The sequence below is a fragment of the Nannospalax galili genome, unplaced genomic scaffold (genome assembly GCF_000622305.1).
Source record: "Nannospalax galili isolate Female #2095 unplaced genomic scaffold, S.galili_v1.0 scaffold171, whole genome shotgun sequence".
Classification (NCBI taxonomy): domain Eukaryota; kingdom Metazoa; phylum Chordata; class Mammalia; order Rodentia; family Spalacidae; genus Nannospalax; species Nannospalax galili.
In genome coordinates, this window is record NW_008329362.1 from 3290802 (window position 1) to 3297152 (window position 6351).

The 6351-nt window shown below is 38.2% G+C and overlaps 1 pseudogene; it reads right to left on the reverse strand.

The window, feature by feature from the left end:
* Positions 1-3112: 3112 nt before the first annotated feature.
* Positions 3113-4423, reverse strand: LOC103737543 (annotated as a pseudogene).
* Positions 4424-6351: the final 1928 nt, after the last annotated feature.

Here is a 6351-nt window from a genome sequence, read left to right on the forward strand (position 1 = left end):
TCACTGTAAAGACAACTTACAAGAAAGAGATCAAATTAGGCTTTTTCTGATTATATCTCTCAGTGACAACCCCTCCTGCACGTTACAGCTCCACAGCATGCTAAGGCACACACACACACACACACACACACACACACACACACATACACATATATATGTATATTTTTCTTACTCACTTAAAAATCCATATTTAAAAATTATTCTTCATTGTCTATCTAAATAGCCTTTGGACTTATGAAAGTTTTCTAAATATAAGATTAAAGTCAACCGAAAGCTGCTCAAAAATCAGCATATAAGTTACCAAAAAGAGGTAACTTGAAGAATATAACTGTCCAAGGCACAAATGACACATATATTGATGTACTATTTCAAATAGTCAGTTCCTCTGAAGCTGAAGTGTGTCCATTTACAGTTGCATTCTACATGCCCAGGATGATAAAACATGCTGAATCCATGCCCACTAGCACATCACAGAGGAAGCTTGCACCTCTTGCTGGCCGGCATCCTCTTGGACCTGCAGTTGGGCTCATATTTAAAGCTGGCAGAGAGGAAATAATGATGAGATTAAAAATGTTGAGAGACAGCATCACTGAAGACCTCTCACCTGCATCAAGAGGTGATGGAGTAGTAAAGGAAATAATTATTAGTCCTTAATTTTATATCTACCTAAACAGTTCCTTCAGGGTTAAAGTGAAATTAATCTGTTTTTAACATGCAAATACTATATAAAATAAATGTTTTTCATTTTTACAATTAAAACCTAAAATTCTAGATCATTGCTGTTCAAAGTATGATCATCTGAGCCATACCTGTCAATGCCTTGCTATTGACTCATGGTAAGAAATTGAGAATAATTGTACTAACTCTTTTAGACATTTGGTACCACCTCAGTGCTGTTGATTGGGGGAAAACAGTTTTACTAATGACAATTTGAGAGATGCTTCTCTGTGTGTGAATAACAAAATAGGAGGGAAGTAAAACTGAATGAACAATTGAATGTACCATAGTTTTACAGTACTCGAAGGAGAAGAAAAATGAGAATAAACAGAGGGCTGTGAGCAAGTCTGTAGACAAGTGCTTCTATTCAACAAAAATTGAAGTAGATACTAAGCTTCTATAGAAGGCCATTGCCTTCTGCTTTCTTTTCTTCCTTTTTTAGGTCTTTTTGAGGCAGGTATTCCCTGTAGCCCTAGCTGGCCTTTAACTTGCTATGTTGACCAGACTGGTCTCCATCTCACAGCAATCTGCCTCTGCCTCTGTAGTACTGGGACTAAAGGTGTGCACCAGCACTGCTGGCTGCTTCTGCTTGTTGGAATCAGATTTTATTTTTTGAATTCCACACATTTCTTTTTTTGCTTATTCCCACAGTTGACTAAGGTATGTCATGAAGTGGATCAGAGGAGTATGCCATGGAAATAAAATTTTCAACTCTCACTTACCTGAATAAGTCTTTTTTTTTTTTTTTTTTTTTAAAAAAAAAAATAAGTTTTCATCTAGCAGTTTTAGAGTTTCAGGTATCACACTGAAGTCTCTGATACATTTCAAGTTGACTTCTGTTCAGGGTGGGTGATAGCTATAGTTCCAATTTCATTCTTCTTCCTTTTCCCAGTACCTTGTTAAAGATTCTGTCTTTCCCTCACGTGTAGTTTTTGGCATCTTTGTCAAAATTCAGAGAGCTGTAATTACAATCACTCATGATTGAGATTCCCTTTTTCTCTATTGATCTACATCTCTGTTTTTGTACCAATACCATGCTTTTTATTTATATTCATTTATTTCTATTTATTTATTTTTTTTGGTCTTTTTGAGACAGGGTCTCCCTGTAGCCACAGCTGTCCTGGAACTCACTATATAGACCAGGCTGGCCTTCAAATTGTAAAACATCCATTATTTAAGTGAAACATTAGAGAGGGTACAAATTGTCAAACTAGCCCAAACTTATTTTGTCCTATAGGTTTTAATCCCTTCTAAAATACCAATGACATACAAACAGAGCTATGGAGTTCAGTCCTTGGTATTATGCCTATAGGTTTCAAAGATTTGCTTTTAAATATTTGCTCAAAAATATTCAAGTGTAATGCTACCATAAAACCCTGAAACATACATTTCAACTGTATCAGATATGTCAGTTTCCATTTATTCCTAACCTGCCACTACTATATAAGGTCACTGGGCTGCCAAACAGCCCAAGTGGTCATGGAGATAGACCATGTTGTCCATTGAACAAAAGACTATGGGCACCACCAGGGTGTTCACTCAAATAATAAAAAACCACCTCCAAATCCCTGAAGTAAGAACAGCCCCTGTCTCCACACTGTGCCACACTAACTCAGCAACACCTATGAAGATTCCTCCAGATCTACAGCATCCCATAGCTACAGATACCCATCTAAAAGTTTAAAAAACACAGACCATATCCATGTACCTGTGATCCTTTGTAAATCCTAAAATGTAGAAGCATTCTCAGCTTTGACCAAGAATTATAATGGAATGAACTAAAGACATCTTTTAAAGTAATTTTAAGTGTACTCTTATTAATATATTTCTACATAGATTATACAATATTCTTTGTGGCATCATTTAATCAATAATATATCATAATGTCAATACTATGTGATCCAGAATCAGATTCTGGCTAGAGAGGAAGCTTAATTATTAAGCAATACCTTTCTAAAAAGCTTCTGGATTTCTGATTGGTATGAAAAAGAAAGAAAATACACCTCTGATTGAAGTAACACTGAAGTTCGAGCTTGGGCCCTTCTTTGTGTGCAACATAATTAACTCTTCAGGATAAAGTGGTAAAACGCATAGTCAATCAATTAAATTATAGCCATCTTCAAGAAAACTCTATGGGCAACTGGTGTTACAACTGTGTGTCTTGGCTCCAGTCTGGGGATGAAATCATGCAGCCAATTTTGAAAGAGAAGCATCTTAGCTCTGGAAATTGTTATTAAATATGTCAATGCTGTTGTAATGAAATGCCTCTTCTAATCATTTGGTTATGAAATAAATAATTAAAAAAATAATAATTAGTAGATGTGAAAAACATTACCATTGAAATCTACCTGATGACTTTATATCCATGCTCAGATGTCAAGGAGCTCAGAAATCATGAAATTCTTTAGATGGCACCAGTACCAAATACATCCAGGGCTTTTCTGTTCATGAGTGCAAATCTGCCCTTGGTGAGCCTGAAAAGGAACTTTCAGTAGGAGGGTGGCAAGTTCTGGACTTCCATAACAGCTGCATGGACACGAATTGCTGTAGAAATGGAATAGATGATGGTGTCTGCCTGAGGAAAATAGGGGATCTTTCCTGCTTCAATGCCTTTGAAATACACGGTCTCCACTAATTTGGAAGCTAAATACATGGAAATTGTTGTGCTTTTGTAAAACATCATTCATACGCCTGCATAAAATCCAGCCACAATAGCATGCAGTTCATCATCCAGGTTTCTAATCCACCTCAGGAAGCAAGTGGTCCCCTTGTATATACTAACAAAAGAGCCAAGAAACTCGCCCAACTGGAAGTTCTCTTTGTTGTAGAAGAGAGAAAGCAGCCGGGAAGGCTCTGTGAACTGATGCCGGAATGCGGAGGGGACTCTGAGACAGGACTGGATCAGGTAGCCCACGGTGAACATTCTGATGAAGCCTTTAATGCAGTAAGAGATGCAATTATCTTCATAATGTTTGCAGCATCTATGCCTTGGTCCATGTTTGCTTATGGAATCCGAAGGTGTCCTAACTAGAGTCATTAGCTTCATTCCTCCGGGCTTCCCCTTGTGTTTCTCCCTCCTTGGTTCCACTTTCGCATATGCTGTTTCTGGCGAGTTAGAATGTGAGGGAATTTCTTCCTTGCCTACCATGAATCTAAGTGCAGAAAATGTAAATCCTTTCAAGCCGTCTTTGCACCTGAAATAGAACATGTACATGGCCGCTGTTATGCAGAACAGAAGGACTTCTCCATTTCTTAACGTTGTGATGGTTCCTCTTGCAACACCCTAGATTCTAAACAGTGTTTCAGTGGCCGAATTGGCCATACAAATTGTGAGCAGCCCTCTCCTGCTTTTTCTTTCGATTAGAATGGCTGCATACGAGGCTGGTAAAGCAGCACCAAAGCCAGGGGTGCATGAGTAGAAATTTCCAAGTATCTTCCTTAAAATGCAAAAGAAAGTAGTAAACACGGCCCCATTAGCAGTCAAAAATGAAGCGGATTGCAGGATTTCAGGAAATAGTTTGTATAAATAATACTCTAATTTTCGTTTCCGGAGAATTGCTGCAATCAGGTACAGGGGGGCATAGATCTTCAGGGACTCCTCCAGGGCTCCCCAAGAGATCTGCAGGACCGAGACCCGGCAGGAAGTGTGCCAAGTGTGGCCGATCTCGTAGCAGTTGTGCGGGATGGACTTGCTGAGGGCCACCATGACGAGCCGCGGCGGCCGGGTCTCTCTTCTTTTTTTTTAAAAATTGAAACAAAACATCACTATTTTATTTTCCGACAGAATTTTTCTACTGCTTCATTCGGTGTTTTCCTCAAACAATACAGGAATACAGGAATTTTAGACTGGATCACTTTCTCTTCTTATCTCTTCCCAGTTCAAAATGCTTGCACCTACCTCTTGATGACCAACATCCTCTTGGACCTGTAGTTGGGCTCAACACACTCAAACCTCAGCACAATCTTTGTGGGTTTGGCCTTCTTCGGAGAATTGGCTTTGCCCACCATAGCCACTCTGCTTCGGGTCATAGCGCCGTTTTCCTTGGGCACACAGAGAATCCTTGCCTTTCTTAAACTGGGTCACTTTTGTGAGACTGATGCTTGCCACACTTCTTAAAGAAAGTCCTTCGGGTTTTAGGTACATTGACCATCTTTGCAGTAGAGGAATCTTACCTGATGAAACAAGAGACCCAGCGGCCACAGTTGCCTCTTCTTTTTGAGACAGAGTCTCATTGCATAGCCTTGACTGGTCTTAAACCTGTGGTCCTTCTATCTTAGCCTCCCTAGTGTTGGGATTACAGGTCTGCCTGGGTTCCGTTTCAATAAAATACCTTAATACTGTGCCTTTTGATATCTCTTGAACTAGGTGCTTGGTGGACCTTCAGTCTGAAATTTAATATCTTGAATTCTAGAATTTTTTTTTTATCAAATCCTTTGATCATTGCACCTCTATTTTCTTTCTGGATTCATAATTTGCTTAATATCATAATCCTATGAATGAACATCTTCCCCGTTTTCCCTTGTTCTATTTCTACCACTCTTTAAAAATATCATTTTTATTGATTCTAGAATTCATACAATGTATTTTGATCATATTTTGGGGCATTCCCCCCTCTAGCCCCTCCCTATGACCCTATCTTATTTCCTCCATTATTATCTATTCTTTTATTTATTTAACTTTTTTTTTGGTTTTGTGATTTTTCATACAATGTATTTTGATGGTATTTAGATTCTCTTCCATATCTGCACCTCTCCTTACTGTCCCCATCCTAATAATCTTATAATTAATAAGGCCCATAGAGTTAATTTTTGTCCCCAGTGTACTTCAGTGTCTGCTACTCTTTTTTTGTGTAACTTTTACATTTTGAAATAACCCCTTAGATTTTTTTTCTTGATCTTTTTTCCAATTTCAGTGAATCTTGATATTGATTTCTTTAAATGCATTCTTTTATTCTGAAACTGCTAACTTCAAGATTTATTTTATTAAACATTATCTTAGTTTCCTCTAAGATTTTTCTTCTTTATACCTTTCTTACTTGGGGATTTTTATCCTATCTGACTGAATTTCTGTGGTGCAATGATTCCTCTTGTGAGGCAGAGGTCTAACTCACACAGCCATGTTCACCGCTCTGCCTCTGTGGTGGTGTCCTGGCTCTTGCTGTCTGCCTCTAGCTCTGGGAGTTCAATTCATTCAGTTCTTTCATGCTCATTTTAGATGGTTTCAAAATCTACAGTTTTAGCTTTGATGTTAATTATCCTACATTGTTCATTCCCAGCTAACTGTTTTCTTCTGGAAAGCATCAATGAAGTCATCAGTTCCCTAAGGACATCACTTTTGTTGTCTGTTTCTCTAAGTGGCATCCTCTTTGAGCTCCTCTCGATTTATCTTAATACTTAATATCACCTGACCAGTCTCAATCAAATCTTCCTCTGTAGGATCACCTGGAATTGCTTCTTCCATTTTGTTCTGGTCACTACTATAAATCCCACCAATTCTTCTCTAAATCAGTATAACATTCTTTTTTTAAAAATTATTGTTTTTATTTTATATGTATGAGTGTACATATTTGAGTGCCTGAAGAGGTCAGAAGAGGGCATTGGATCCCCTGGAACTGGAATTACAAATGGTTGTTC